The sequence below is a fragment of the Labrus bergylta genome, chromosome 18, assembly GCF_963930695.1.
Source record: "Labrus bergylta chromosome 18, fLabBer1.1, whole genome shotgun sequence".
Taxonomy (NCBI): Eukaryota; Metazoa; Chordata; class Actinopteri; order Labriformes; family Labridae; genus Labrus; species Labrus bergylta.
The window spans coordinates 10968404-10983339 of NC_089212.1; the positions used below are offsets into that span (position 1 = coordinate 10968404).

Genomic DNA, 14936 nt, shown 5'->3' on the forward strand with positions numbered 1-14936 from the left:
CAGCTTGACGTGTGCCTGCAGCATACTCCGGCGAAAATAGACTAGCTGCGTATTTGAAACGGAGCAGAGACGTAGTGCCGTCGGTGGCACGCGCAGGAGATGGACCGCAGCGCGCGCTGTGTGAACACAATGATTGACTAGAGTGGCAGCTAAGTACGGTGTAGTGCTTAGCAGCGTCCGCTGACGGACCGCGGCTAACACGGAGTATGTATGATTTGGCACACACAGTTAGAATTCTTCTCCTTTACTTTAACCTGGGCTACCCTCTTGGAGGACCATAGCCTCCATACATGGGGCGCGCGCACTAACCACTGCACCACCAGTGCCCCACCCCTGAGTTTTTTTTAAAGGTATTAAAAAATGCAAGCGTGCAAAAATGATAAAAACATGATCTTGGTAAACATTGCACCTGCTGCACATCATTATTTTAACATTGGCATTGGCTCATAACTCCTTTTTATACATGGTGAAATGGACCAAAATACACAGTTTTTTTGTCAGTCGTGACATCAACATGGCACAAACATATTCTTCAAGAAGAAAATTAAAATAGTGACAAGTCATTTGTGTCTTGTGTTGAGCCTGAAATTCTGATTTTTCCATAAACGGTTGACAAATAGTGTATGTGCCATGAGATGAGTTTCCAATTCAACCCAAATTACTCACTTCAATCAACTCCTCATTTTCCTAATGCAAATAGACTGATTTGCATAACTCTGCCTTGCTCCATAATTGAAAATTACTGAAACAAGGAAAAAGTCTATTGGAAACAAATGGAGTCATATTTTACCATAAAGGGACATAGCTGCAGAGAACCCCACACACTGCACATCTCTGTCTCTGTGTTCCTCACTCCCACTCTGTCCTCTCTGTGTGTCTTGTTTGCTTTGTATCTACAAAACTGAAATGTCTAAGTGAATAAGGATAATAATGTAGACAGTAGCCTCAGTACCACTGTCACTGACCTTGCTGATTACTTTCATGCCTGACAGAGTTTCTTTCCTGCTTCTTTGTCGGCCACTACTGAGCACAGAGGCATACAGATGTTGAACACAATGAGCTGCAACAGAGTCTGATAATGATTACATGTATTGATTTAAAGAAATAACAGTGATGCAACATCCACCCATGATTTTCTTTTTGCAATCGGTTTTATTTGTCGTTAAGAATCTTTGCTGTTGTCTGTGGAGTTTGTAGAAAAGAGTGATTTTATGAATGGACAGATTTTGAAATGATGATTCACAGAAACACAAACAAACAGTGGTGCCGGGTAGCTTTGGCTACAGGAGGAGGATCTGTGGATTATCAAGCATCAGCCTATGTCATAGAAGCAGTATTTAGATTGTCCTACTTCTGCAGCATGCTTCAGACACACACCTTTTCCAAGAAGACCCGGACAGTAGCTGTCTTTAGCTTGGTTCAATTGCTTCCCAGCTTGGTGATACTTTCTGAAAAACATTGAGGGAAAGCAATGCTCGTCATTCTAGTACTAATCCATAAAGGCTTGGGGTTCCTTGTGAATGTTCCAGTCTTTAACTGACACTCTAAACAAGGCTTTCCCAACCTTGTGGTCCTATGGAGTACATAGAATTCAAATGGGGAAATTTGTATTTATTGCCCAATTAAAAATTAATTGCCTATTAAAATATATTGAACACAGGCTAATGTGGGCCATATAGCCAAAACAAGAAACTTGCAGAGTCTGCCATTGTGCAGAAATGTGATCTCAGCCTTTATATCCTCTGTCCACAATAATATACACAGAAAAGCCTAAATGGGGTCTTAAATAAACTTGCAACATAGTAGAAAAACTATTACATGGTTGAAAATAAATATATTTTAGCATTTGTATAGTCAAAGTGGGGTTACGGTCCAAAAAAGGTTGGGAACCACTGCTCTAAACGTTACTGACAATGAAAGATTTGGTTCAGGAACTTTTAAACCCAATTATATTATCCAAGACTAAAGCAAAATGTAAATGTTGTCTCATATGCAAGAGATCAGAGGCTTTTTTTGTGCCCCAGATTTTTTAAAACCAAACTCAGGGCTCAGTGTAGGTCATCCTAACTTTTTCCCAGTCTTTTACATCGGTTAAAACTCTGTTTCACCGTCTGCTCCCCAATATGTTTCGTCATAAAGCTACATCAATTGTGTCAAAGTTTTAGTAGCAATGTTGGCAGGGAAAGATGGCTGAAGCTCCAACATTGTTGAGCTTTACAAACTGCTGTTTTTTTTTACAGGATACATTTACTGTAAATTGACTGACCCCCATTGAAAACCATAGACAGTTATGCAGTGTATGATTTATACTCTGATTTCAAGTTAAAAAGCTTTATACCTGATTAAACCAGGGAATAATGGTCGGTCAAGCTCACTCCTGTTCACCTCTGAACTCCTGTCATATCTCCGTCATTATCTGTCATGAGATGACCTTGTGCCATAACGGTTATAAATAACTGACTTGTTGTGTGTTCTGCAATTTTGCAATCTTGAAATAAAGAGACAGACACATTTTATTGGTTCTGATCTGATTCATAGATTAGAGGTGAAGATGAAGAGTGAAAGTTTAACTAGAGGATGGAGTGAGCAAAACATGGCGTAGAGATGTAGCGCAAGGTGAAGTGAGGGAGGTGTCGTTGATGTCCCCACCCCCTCCCTCATCTGGTGTCAACATGGTCATCCAAAGGGGCAGAGCACTCCTGATGGATGCTGCAGTGAGACAAGAGGGCTGCTGGGGCGTGAAGGAGGCCATCAATATCCACCCTGCACAAGTCCCTCTGTCTGCGTCTGTCTATACAGTGTTCTCTTTCTCTTTGGCCCTCCATCCTTCTCCATCTGTCCAACCTCACTTGTCCTTACACACATCCGCCTCTCTTCTCTCTCTATCATCGACCCTTCAGCTCAGTTTGGAGGCAGATAATCGCTTAAATACAGTCACAGACTCTTCTTTTCCTCAAAATATTTATCTCCCTACCTCTTTCTCTTGACTCCTCTCTCCTCCCTGGAGGGTAGAGAAAGCACCCATAAATCCAACCAAGGGCCCTTGGGGTTGATGGAAAAACGATGGGATGTTATACCTCCTCCTCATTTTTTTTTTTTTTTTTTACTATCTTCTCTTCCCTTCACACACCAAAATCCAGTCCCCCTCTCCTCCCGACTTTTTCCTTTTTGCTACTTTTTGCCTCTTATCGTCACAGTCAGGCTGGTACATGTGGGGCTGTGGGAATGACATGGGATACAAACTGATGAACAAAATGTTGCTTCACATGTACAGACACACATTGTGAACACACTGTGACCACCCACACGCTGTATATTACAACACACAGCTTGCACACCCACACCCACATCGCTTCAAACAGGCACACATGCATAATGCATGTATGTCCATACTGTACAAACTCTATGTGCAATTTCACATCCATGTGTGTCCCCTTTATGTACTTACACTGTAGATGACATGTAGGGTAGAAAGCACATATAAATGATTCAACTTAATGTATAGCTTTTACCATTTTGAGGGATTAGATACTGAAACACATAAAAAAAGATGGTTTCACTTCTCAGTGATGCATTTATGCACAAGTAAACTTCAGGGTGCGTTACATAACTGTTGCATGTACAAATGAAAATCAAAACTTTTAACCAAAGAGGGGAAACAATAATTGCTTCTCACTCTGAAGTTAAGAACCTCTTCAACATTCATACCAGTCAATTAAGAAATTTTCTGTGAATGAAAAGATTGGCCCTTCGAAACAAGAGCAGGTCTAGATGGTACTCTTTTTATATTATTCTTTAAAGAGATCCAACATCAATCCACCCTGAGTATAATACTTGGAAACATCTGGAAACAATTGCAATATTTTTATTTTTCATTTGAGAGACAGAACAGTGCATAGTGTCCCTTACTTTGAAAAATAAGGAACTGGAAGCCAATTGCAGTAAAGAAAACTAATTATTTATCTAAACAAAAAGGCAAATGGAAACTTACTAAATTTAAATCCAAAAAAAAGGGGAAGAGAAAAGAGAAAAACTGGGAGTCACAGGTTAGTAGACGACTGACAGGCTGGATTTGAACCCGGGCAGTCCGCTTTGAGTACAACAGCCTCTGAACATGGGGCACACAAACTAACCACTAGGCCACCTGCTCCCTAACAGGCAGAAACCTTAAGCAGAAGCAGATCATGTTGAACAACCCTCTGCTGCAACTGTGTTAGATCTAGACATTGAGGTACAGGAGAGACAGAAACAGAGAGAGAAGAACAAAAGAACAGAACAACAACAGATAATACAGATTCATGGCTACAATGTCAATAATTATGTATTATGTGTAATTAAACAGGAAGAGCATATGAGTGATAACTGGCTGATAATAATAATAAATATTTTTAAGGTGAATTATAAAGTATATAAAGTATAAAGTATTATAAAGTAAATTGGCATAAAAGGTCTAATATTATCAAAGACAACTACGGTGATGATAAGAAGGGGCAGATTGATAATGTTAATTATATCAGTAATAAAGGATGTTCCTTTATAGTATGAAAACTGTTTGATTATTTTATAAGGTTTATACGTTGTTAGAACAGATTTTGGGATTATTTTTGTAATTCCCTCTCAGTGAGGGGTTTGGATTCCGGTTTTCTTTTAAACTCAAAACAGGCCAATTTACTAGATTTTTTAGTAAATGAATCTTATCCAGAAATTCAGACATCAAGCTTCTCATTTCTAACAGTGCAAACGGCACTGTGTGAAATGAGAAGTGCTGGATCATATCAACGGTGGATAATCACTGTTAACATTACTGCAACAGCTTAAGTGTAACTTTAAGATGTTGTCTTGTAAATATGTGGCCAACGATTAAGAAGCACTCATTTTAAGTCAGAGTCAAACAAGAGAAAATAAGTAGTGAGACTTCTTTTTGTCTCATGCCAGTTAAAGCTGTCTGACTCAAGTGTTTAAACTTTGATATCATGTCATCAATATTTGAATCATAGTCATCTGTGAACCGCTGAATCAGGACCTGGACTTCTACTTCCCAGATAATAGTTTAAAGATATTAAAAGTATTCAAGTCAGTAGAAGCCACACTCGTTTTTTTTTGTTTTTTTTCAATATGCCGGATAATTTAAAGCAGTTTTTATATTTTATGATGGCTTTTCAGATCTCTTTTGAATTGTTGAGTTGCATATCATACATTCATAACTTTTCTATTAAACTTAAATTCAGGGACCAGAGTCACTGCACGATGCACAGACCATGCCCCCTCTGAACAATCATGCAGAGTAAATTGTATTGCTGCTACTGTATCACCAACCCATAACCTGTAAGGGATCTACAATTATCCCTCAATGAGAACACTAACAGGGCCGTGAAAGAACATGAAAGAGGGTTCTTACTCCATAGGGGGGTTACTAATAGTCCTACAGCATACACTGGTTTCAGGAATTCATCATTGGATACCCCTGAAATAGCTATGACTACCACAGATGAAAATCTAAGTTGTTAATTTATTCACACAGACTTTACTGATTATTCCTATGTGTTGTACAGAAATTAATCCAAGTCCCTCACAAACATATGAGAAATTCTAAGAAATCCTCAGCAGAGCATTAATCTGGAAAGCGCTGTTATGAATCTCTAAGTGCAGCTAGATGTGATTGCCTCGAGCATCAGTGTCAGCCACAAACACACCACACACACACACACACACACACACACACACACACACACACACACACACACACACACACACACACACACACACACACACACACACACACACACACTCACTCACTCACACAAACAGATTTCCTTAATAGACAGGGGACGCACCTTGACAAGTGATGGCTTTTTACTCGCTGTAGAATGACAGTGTTTGCCTGTAACTGAAGGTCGTGCTTCGATCCCTGCACTCGCGTCAGAAAAGAACCGCCCATCTCTTCTTCTTTGCACAGCCACAGGAACAGACTAAAAGCTTTTTTATTTCACCATTTGTTCTGATGCACTGTGTTCTGGAGCTCACACACACACACACACACCAGTTAAGCTGGTTGTGCTCTCACAGTGTCTTCATCAACACTCATAGCTGGCATGAATTCAAAAGCTTGCTGTTTGATGTCAGAGGCCTGCTGTTTCACTTCTAAGGAGGGGATATTATAAATATTTCTGACAATCATATTGCCCTATATTAAAGCTCTTACTTCCTGTCTACTCTTATGAAGTGATATTTTGAGTCTTCTGATTTACAACTACTTTAAATATTTTTTAGATGTGTTAATTCCACGTATTAATGCACTGATTCTGAGTTTTGTTGATGTTTAAAATAAATTTGCTAACATAAGGAACTTGTTATATGTAATACATCCCCTACATTATCACATATTTTACTGTTGCTATGACGTCACTGAGATACAAGTGTCTCAGTCCTAAGTAAAGAATCTCAAATTAAAGAAATAGTTTGAGATTTTTTTGATCAGAGTTTTGTATCTGTCCAATTAATATGAAGTCCGAGGCAGTAGACGGTAAGCTTAGCATTGCATACAGACTGGAAAAAGGGGAAATAGCTGTCTCTATATAACCAATCTAGCTGCATTTTTTCAGTCTCACAATAAAAAAAGTTAAATTCTCTTCTGATACTGTATGTTTGTTCCTTTGACAATCGATGGACTCTCTAGGATGATATTGCTCAAAAAAGCACAACACATTACTCTGGCCAATCCAAATCTTGTTGCATAAGCATTTCTCTTTGTTTACACCATAAAATACAATAATTGAGCTATGTGGCACAATTTATCACTGGTAATCAGAATTCTGGGTGTTGTTATACTCTATACCAGCACTAATGGAATGCCTTTTGTCCAATCAGATAACTTGGTTGGAACTAACCGTTGTATAATAAGTTAGAATTTCTTTTTAATATTTTTAGAGCTTCCACTATGCTGGTACACTAATTTTTTTAAACTGTTGAATCGAGCCAAACTAGCTGTTTCCAGGCTGCTGGCTTCTTATCACATAGACTGATATGAGTTTTGTAGCAATCTTCTCAGCTATACTACCTCTTGGCAAATAAAAGCAATAGAGTACAATTTCAAAAGACACCTTACAGGCTCAGAACCAAGTGATTTATATAAATTGATAAAGTATCAAGGCATTTCTATTCATAACCAAGCATCCTTTTGCACAATGCGTGTGTGTATACATACAGCATACCCTGTGAAAGTGTTTGACAGTGCAGTGTAATTAGCCTTTTGAAGAGGCATGCAGGGCTGAAACTGGCAGGCTGATGAGTTCTCCTCCAGCTCTGCGCTCAGCACAGCATCTCCTCTGAGAAGTGCTACATCAGCTCCGGAGGGAGACTGCATATACACAGGGGGGTGGGCCCCGCCGAAGATGGATTGTGCCAGTCAAGGGGAAGGTAAACTGAAATTGGTGATTGCAACATAGATGAGGTAAGAAGCTGAGGGCGTGGGAGTGTGTTGTTCTTGTGATTTGTTAGAGAATAATTGTGTGAGTCACTTTATCTGTGTGTGGTCATGCTTGTGGGTACATAGTCGTGTTAGTTCATCTGTGTCAGCACACATCTGTGTGAGCTGTGCATTACTGTGTGCTTCTCTGACTACCTATTGACCTGGTTCCAATAAAAAAAGTCTTTATTTGACTAGTGTCTCATCATCTGTGCGCCTTCAGCACACAACAAACAAATAGAAGCTTACTGGTCATTTGAGCTTTTCTTCTTGTCTCATTTGTTCATTTTAATTGTTCTTTATTTGACACTTAGAAGTAATGTTACGCTAAATAATGGAAGTATTATATATATATATATATTTTTTTAATATATTTGTGAAGGTTTATCCACTTTGTATTTAGTTTTCTGTTGCTTTATTTACTTTAATAACCTACTGTTTGGGATAAATAATGCCCATCCATCCATCCATCCATCTATCTATCTCTCTATCTCTCTATCTATCTCTCTATCTATCTATCTATCCTCCCTCCCTCCCTCCCTCCATCCATCCAAAGCCTGTGTTGAGGTGTCAGCAGGGGAAAACTCAACTAGTTGCAAAAAGTTTTTGGATTGTACAAATACAGATGAAAAAATAGCCCTCCACTCAAAGGCAAAATATTTGTCTGAATCACAAGTTTAAGTCACCCTTATTTCAGCATGATATTGGCTTTAAAATGATGTTCCCATTAAGACTATAATCAACAATAACTGTTTGCAGCCGCTTTGGGGATCTTTGAACCAGGATTAAGTCACAGCAATGGATTCCTTGCTATTGTCCCAAAAGTGTCACCTCTGGTTTAAAAACTAAACATACATAATGCAAAATGTCCATACAGGAGTTTCCCTCCCCATTAGTTACATCATGGGGGGTGTGGGGGGTGGGGGGGTATGTCTACTTCTTTTTAATCAGCAGGTCAATTAAACATGCACCAACTACTTGAGTAAATGTCTTTTTCCCACCCCTCTCACCTTACTTTATATAACCTTGTGTGTTTTATCAGAGATGCTTGTGAAAAAGCAGCCTTAGCGCTAGCTAATTAGCACCTGTCTTTCTCACACATCATATGAACTGGGGAAAAGATAGGAGGAGGGAGGGTACAAGGCAGATCATCCGACTGGGAAGGTGTGAGAAAGCTGTGCTTATATGGAAATGAAGCCTTTAATTATGGATGAATACATTATTGGATCAAGGCTGAGGATTTGCTCTATGTGTAAGTGTGTATGTTGTGTTTGTAGATGGGCTGATACCCGGGGAGACCACAGACCCCTGTGAATATCCAAAGATTAGTTTACTCACAACCAACAAGAGGTCAGAGTACTTTTGAAGCAAGCTTACTGAAACAAGCATCCTGTCATAGACTTGCATTTGAATATAAATCATCATGTGTCTTTGAATTACATAGATGGCAATGAAGAGATATTTATGGTTCTTCATTCATGAAGCATGATTAAGGCAGGATTAATAATCTATCATGACATGTGGTCATTACATTCAGTAATTGTCAGGGATGTAGAAACAACTCATCCGTGGCAGTGTTTCTTCTTTTCAAAGCCAGTAATCACTGCCTCTCCTTCTCTCTTCCTCCTTTTCTATTTTCTCTCTATGAGGTGATTGTGCTCTCAGTCAGTTGCTTGGAAACCTTTTCAGTATCTTAGGTAGCATAGAAAACCCATTTAGTGTGGTTTCCCCTCCAAACCACCTCGTTGGATGCATCCCTTGTTGTTTTTGTTTGCTCCTATAGGATTTTTTTTGTTCATTCTCAGAATGATATCTGGTATTTCGTCCTTTTTTGATTACAACTATTTGTCTTTGTATGGACCTTTTTAATAATCAATACCAAAAGGAAAATAGTCCCCTGAAACTTTTTACTGAAGTCGGATAGTTAAACTTTAATTTCTCTATTGGCGTGAGGGATGTGCTGATTTACTCCAGGAGTGTGTGAAGCTGAAACTGTTGAAGGAGTAAACATAGCAACCATGCAGTAGGAGTGATATCAATTAATTGGGAACATGAAGAAAACATGACTAAATATGCCATGAAATCATGAAAACCAGAAGTATGTCCATAATAATATTTGATCACTGGCATATGTTGAGTTAAATTGGAGAAAAAATTGACTGTAATCGTTTTTGTATACTACAATTTGGCCCTCTGGCAGTGAGAATTAAATGAATGTGGCCCTTGCTGTGACCAAAGTTGCCCATCCCTGGTGTAGGACATCTGTGTATTTAATCCTGTGCAGATTGACCAAATCTTTAATTTGTGAACTAAAAATTCTATATTTCAACAATCACAGAAGTCCTCTGATAATTCATCCTGAATCTCAGTAATTTGGGCTGAATTGTTTTTGCAGAAGGTCTCTGTGGCTTTTTCTGTCCCTTTTACCAGTTCAGAATATTGAAGGCTGCTTGGGCATCATAAACAAAGGTTTTTACAGCATTTTGGGTGTGAAATCAGGGACGGCTTCAGTTGTTTTGCTGGTTTCAGGGGTTGGGCTTTTAGAAAACATAAAAAAAAACAGGTCCTTGATTAACATACAGGTGCAAAAAAACAACTGAATACAGAGGTAGGAAGAGGAGAAGAGGAAGATTGTACATGAATACACTTTGCCTGTAACCTGATTTTATTAAATTATTAATATAGGAACAGACAGCCAACATGATTTCTAACTATGCTTTCTTTAAACTAAGTTTTATAGGTAACACAAGAAAGACCTGTTCATCTTTGCAAAAGTTCAGGCTTTTACTTCACACTGGAGCCATGTCAAATGCATCCCGGGTGCCACAAATCTTACTTCGACACTCAGTGCTTGGCAACTCTTGGTACCCTGGAACATGAGCGGTCCTTTACTGTCTCCAGAGTAAACTATGGTCGGGTTCTTGTTCATGACTTTCAATTTGACAGGTTCAGTTCACAGTTCTTTAAAAATATGAGCTCGATCAATGAACAGCACTGCACCCACACAGACACTTTCCAAGTAATGTCTCCAACTCTTTAAAATAGAAGGAATTATAGCTAGGGTTTGGACTCTGTGTTAACTGTTATTGCGTGGTAGCTTATGAAGTTGATATGAACTAAAGTTCTATACTTTATATGTCCTAAAGTTATCCTACTTGTCTCTGCCCCATATAGACAAGGTGGAAGTCATGCAGTGCCTCTGCGTTTTCAATCAGAAATGTCTTTAAATTCAAGTAATTTCAGACTTCACTTCATCCAGTGCGAATGTGCCGAACCAAACACTGACGTTGGATGACCAGAGGTCCCCTTGTAATACTTATCTAATGCAAATAAGTTTAGCTAACAGTGTAATCCAGGCAGCTGCTTCGCACATCTTATTGGAAAGCTAATGAGAACTACCCGATAAGCGTAAAAACAGTCTGCCCAGGGTCAAAATAGGCCCCACACAGGGATGTTCACAAGCACTTCAGATTCAAAAACAAAGACCAGACTAATACAGCCAATTGCTTTGACTCTGTGGAGCTGAGCTTAAGTGGGTGGGGAGACAAAAACACTAATTAAACCAATGAGTTCTCCCTATGCAGGCTTCAGCGGTCCACCAGCGGCCATACAGTTTGTGTGTGGCTTAACCACACAGACCCTGACCAACACCAACAGACAACAGAAATCAAAAAATGAAGTTGCATCATGATGCCACTACTTCTGCAAAGTGACAGTAAGAGCTGTTCTTTGATGATGGGAATTCCGGTTCTTTTTAGTGATCCAGATCATTTGGCTCAGCTCACCAAGAAGAGCCGGCTCTTTTGGCTCCCAAACGGCTCTTCATTTGACCACATATACTTTGTACAATTCAGCCAAATTTAGCTCTGTTTTGACTCATGATTTGTATTTCTACACATATATCACTTAAATTATTCAATACATCCTTTGTACTGAAGTTTTCAAAAGTAGAAATTACATTTTCTAATATCAATAAATTGCTGTAGCCAATTGTTTTCATTGCAATTACAGATCCTCTCTGAAACCACCCAACGACAGGCAGAAGCAGGCACCCTAGCCTGCCTTTTTTCTTCCAACTGAACTGCTGGATGCACAGTTTTCATTTGTTTTTGTGAAGGTTGTTTGTGGACCCTGATCGATATGACAGCACGATTTAGCAAATTCTGCATTCTGCCTTGTATTAATTTTTTTTTAAATAAACAGCTTGCTGACGGGAGCCGGCTTGTTCATGACCGACACATCACTAGTTCTTTTGCAGTGGAGTTGTCTTCAAAGTCCTTGTTGATATTAGATTCTCTGCTTTTTCAAGTACTCTGATAACAAAAAAGACTGATTCACAGGAATTTTTGATTTACTGCACACGTTTAACTATTATAGAAAATCCGGCAAGAGAAAAGGTGTTCTGAAGGAGCATTGAAAGTTAAGTAGGAGGACTTCAGTGCCCTGGCCAGAACCAGCAGACAGTTTAATCATGAGAGGAGTCAAGGCTGCGACACTTTACAACCTGCCCAGTCTGACAGCGACAACGAACATTTAAAGAGCTCTTTCATTCATCAGCTGCTCTGCCAAGCTGTCCTCTTTGCACCCTGCCCATGAGCAAGGTCACCCGGGGAGGGGAGTGAGAAATAGCAGCACTTTAATGTGTTGAGGATTTATGGACATGTTTTGCTGTGTTTCTATCCCCATGAATGTGGTGATATGGCCCCTTAAAAAAGAGCTGTCTAACTTGTTATGTTTTTTTTTCTCACAAGTGAGACAAGTCATGACTCCAAGGTTGCTGCTGATCTAATTAAGGCCCTAACGAGTTGTGATAGAATGTAGGAGAGCCTCTGCTTAAATAAAAAATAAAAAACATGTTTTCTTTAGGCCACTACGACGTCAGGGAAGAGAAAAAACATTGACACATCACGGCTGTTTTCGGACGGTCTGTGAAAGCTTATGCCTGAGGACATAATGCTCATTTCCATCATCATTATGCCCAGTGTCTGCGAAATCAAACCCATTTAACCTTTTCTTTGTTTTGCAAAAAAAAAAAGAAAAAAAAAAGAGCACTTCTTCCACAACAGCTACATTCTTTTTTCCACTGGGATACAAGCGGACTATCTTTCCAAAGTCACATCTTTTGTTTAGATCAGCTCTGTGTGCTGTAATGATTGCATGGGAGTAACAAGGTCTGTTATCGAGGATGAATTTGGAAATGATAGTTCCTGTTTATATAAAAATGCACGGTGCATGTGAGGCCTGAAATATCCTTAATCACGCCTAATGCAAATAATAGAAATGATGGATAGTGTGTGATCATAAATCAATGCATTCGTTGCTTCCATTTAAATTTTGGAGTCTCACCCAGGTTTGCCTGTTCATATTTTTGGCACGCAGCATCTATTGCACATGGCAGTGATGAATTGAAGCAATATCATTTCTCATTTTCTGTTGTTCCCCCCCCCCCCTTTGACGTCTGTCTCTGCATCATTGTGTCTTTTTATGCAGCCACATGTGGCTGATGGTCATATTATGCATGGTGGCTGGGTTTCTATTATGTTGCACATGGGCACCGCTCTGCAACGACATTAGGAGCTGAAATATAACCTTTGTTGTTCCCCATGTTGTTTGTTCAGGTGTATTGTTTTTTGATCTATTCATGACGGAGAAAAAGTGTTGCTGACTCTTTTCTAACAGTTGTTAACATTTCTATATTTGAGCCTCATGACGCTGATATTTGTTCTCATACACTCATGCACAAACATAGACTTTTCGCATATGTGTTCCCTCTATTAATTTCCTGTTGTCTCTCTTTGGTCCTTGTTTAGAATCACAGTGCACACTGTGTGGTGAACCAGAAGGTGAGTGGGCCTCGCCATTCCCCGATAGCTCTTGTCATCGTCATCTCTCGGCTTGTTGTTCGGGGAGGGTGGGAGGTGAAGAGTGGGCGACGCTGTGCTGCAGACGCAGTGTTTCCAGTCTTCATCACAGCGACGCAACGAAGCAGGCCAGGATATAGGTTAAATATGTACATAGAGATGGCTTCCTCCTGGTTTTGATTGTTTTACATTTTTTTCCACATTTGAAAGCATTTCTCAAGCGCCCTAAAAATTGTCAGTTGGGTTAGTCGACAGATATAACTCCAGGAGGGGGCCATCTTTATGCACTTCAGTTTGCTCTTACTGACCTGTTTGACTGACAGCATGAAGACTAAAGGACACATTTTCAAAATGCTGACTAACCAAACTTCCATCTGCTTCACATCTCACTGAATGTTGCTATTTCTGTACACATGTGATTCCAGAAGCACTCTTATTTGTGAAATCACAACTGTACAAATTACTTCAGATGTCTTTGAGTAGCTAAAAGCTGCTTAGCTCCCAATCTTGCATCTTTATTTAGTGCTACTCATGCAACTGAAAGAGACTCATTTTCCATTTCCAAGTGCACATCATTCCCATTAGTCTCCTTCCATTTCTTCTCTAAAACTTTCTCTTTGCATGGATTGTATTTGCAGGGTAATCATGCCTTTTCTTATAACCCTTTCTCTGATAAAGCTTGCCAATATTGCTAAAGTGTTTCTCTGTTGCCGGTCATTGGGGAGCATGTAGTATCCAGCAATCTTGCAAAAAGGTAGTGATGAGAAATTATCTGTGAGCACAACAAGAGTTGGCAGGTTTTTGAGCATTTAGCAGGAGACAAGCCATAAACATGCTCAGTGACAGGCTCAGTGACAGATATGACATTTCCCTCTGGACTTAACCTTGTCCAGGAATCAGCCATGTGCCTCTAAGCCCAATAAGCATCATTCTACGTCTCAAAAATCAATGGTGCTTTTTCTGCTTTGCTTGATTGGATTAAGGCGTAATCAAATTGAGCGCGATAACTGCATGCGGCTGACCTTCCCCGCTGAGACAAGAGAGGGGGGAGGAAAGACCTAAAGGGAAGGACAGAGGATGTGTATTCATGATGTGGGGGTATCTGTATGTACAGTACTTCACTGTATGTGTGCATGTGTAGTGTGGCAGGATGGAGATCCCAAGGCACTAGCATGCTGTTGCTCCAGGTTGCACATGGCATCATGGCCACAGAGCCACAGGGAGAGGCATGCTGTTGAACCTCCAGAGGGAGGCCAGCCCTGGAAAGAGTGTGAATGTATGTGTTTGTGTATAGTTGGAGTCGGTTTAAAATTCATGTTTTAAGAAAGCGGCAACCTCCGGTGTTGTTAAATGAAGCTCATGTCGAAGTGCAATAAACTGCAGTTTCTCAAGTGTCCGCTTGAGGCTGGCCCCAAAAGACCCGAAAGTAACACACACGCTCCATATTAATATGTCCTGCTTGTGTTGTTGGTATCTGCTGAGTCACATGATTTTTCCCACGGTGCCCGATTAAAATCCACCCTTAACTCTTTTCAGAATGCATTGCTACTATTGAGGTGACTCACAGTTATAAAGTGAAATAGTTCAGTCCAGGTCTGCTTTCATTTGAT

The 14936-nt window shown here is 39.8% G+C and overlaps 1 protein-coding gene across 3 annotated transcripts in view; it reads left to right on the top strand.

Annotated features, from left to right (window-relative positions):
- dlgap2a (discs, large (Drosophila) homolog-associated protein 2a) overlaps positions 1 to 14936 on the top strand; it is a 131001-nt gene that overhangs the window by 24288 nt on the left and 91777 nt on the right. For 2 of the 3 annotated variants that reach the window (XM_020649851.3, XM_065966375.1), the window contains exon 2: positions 13276 to 13308. The exons of the other annotated variant lie outside the window; for it this stretch is intronic. The gene's annotated coding sequence lies outside the window, so the exon portion shown is untranslated. The remainder of the gene's footprint in view (positions 1 to 13275; positions 13309 to 14936) is intronic. 3 annotated transcript variants of the gene reach the window in all.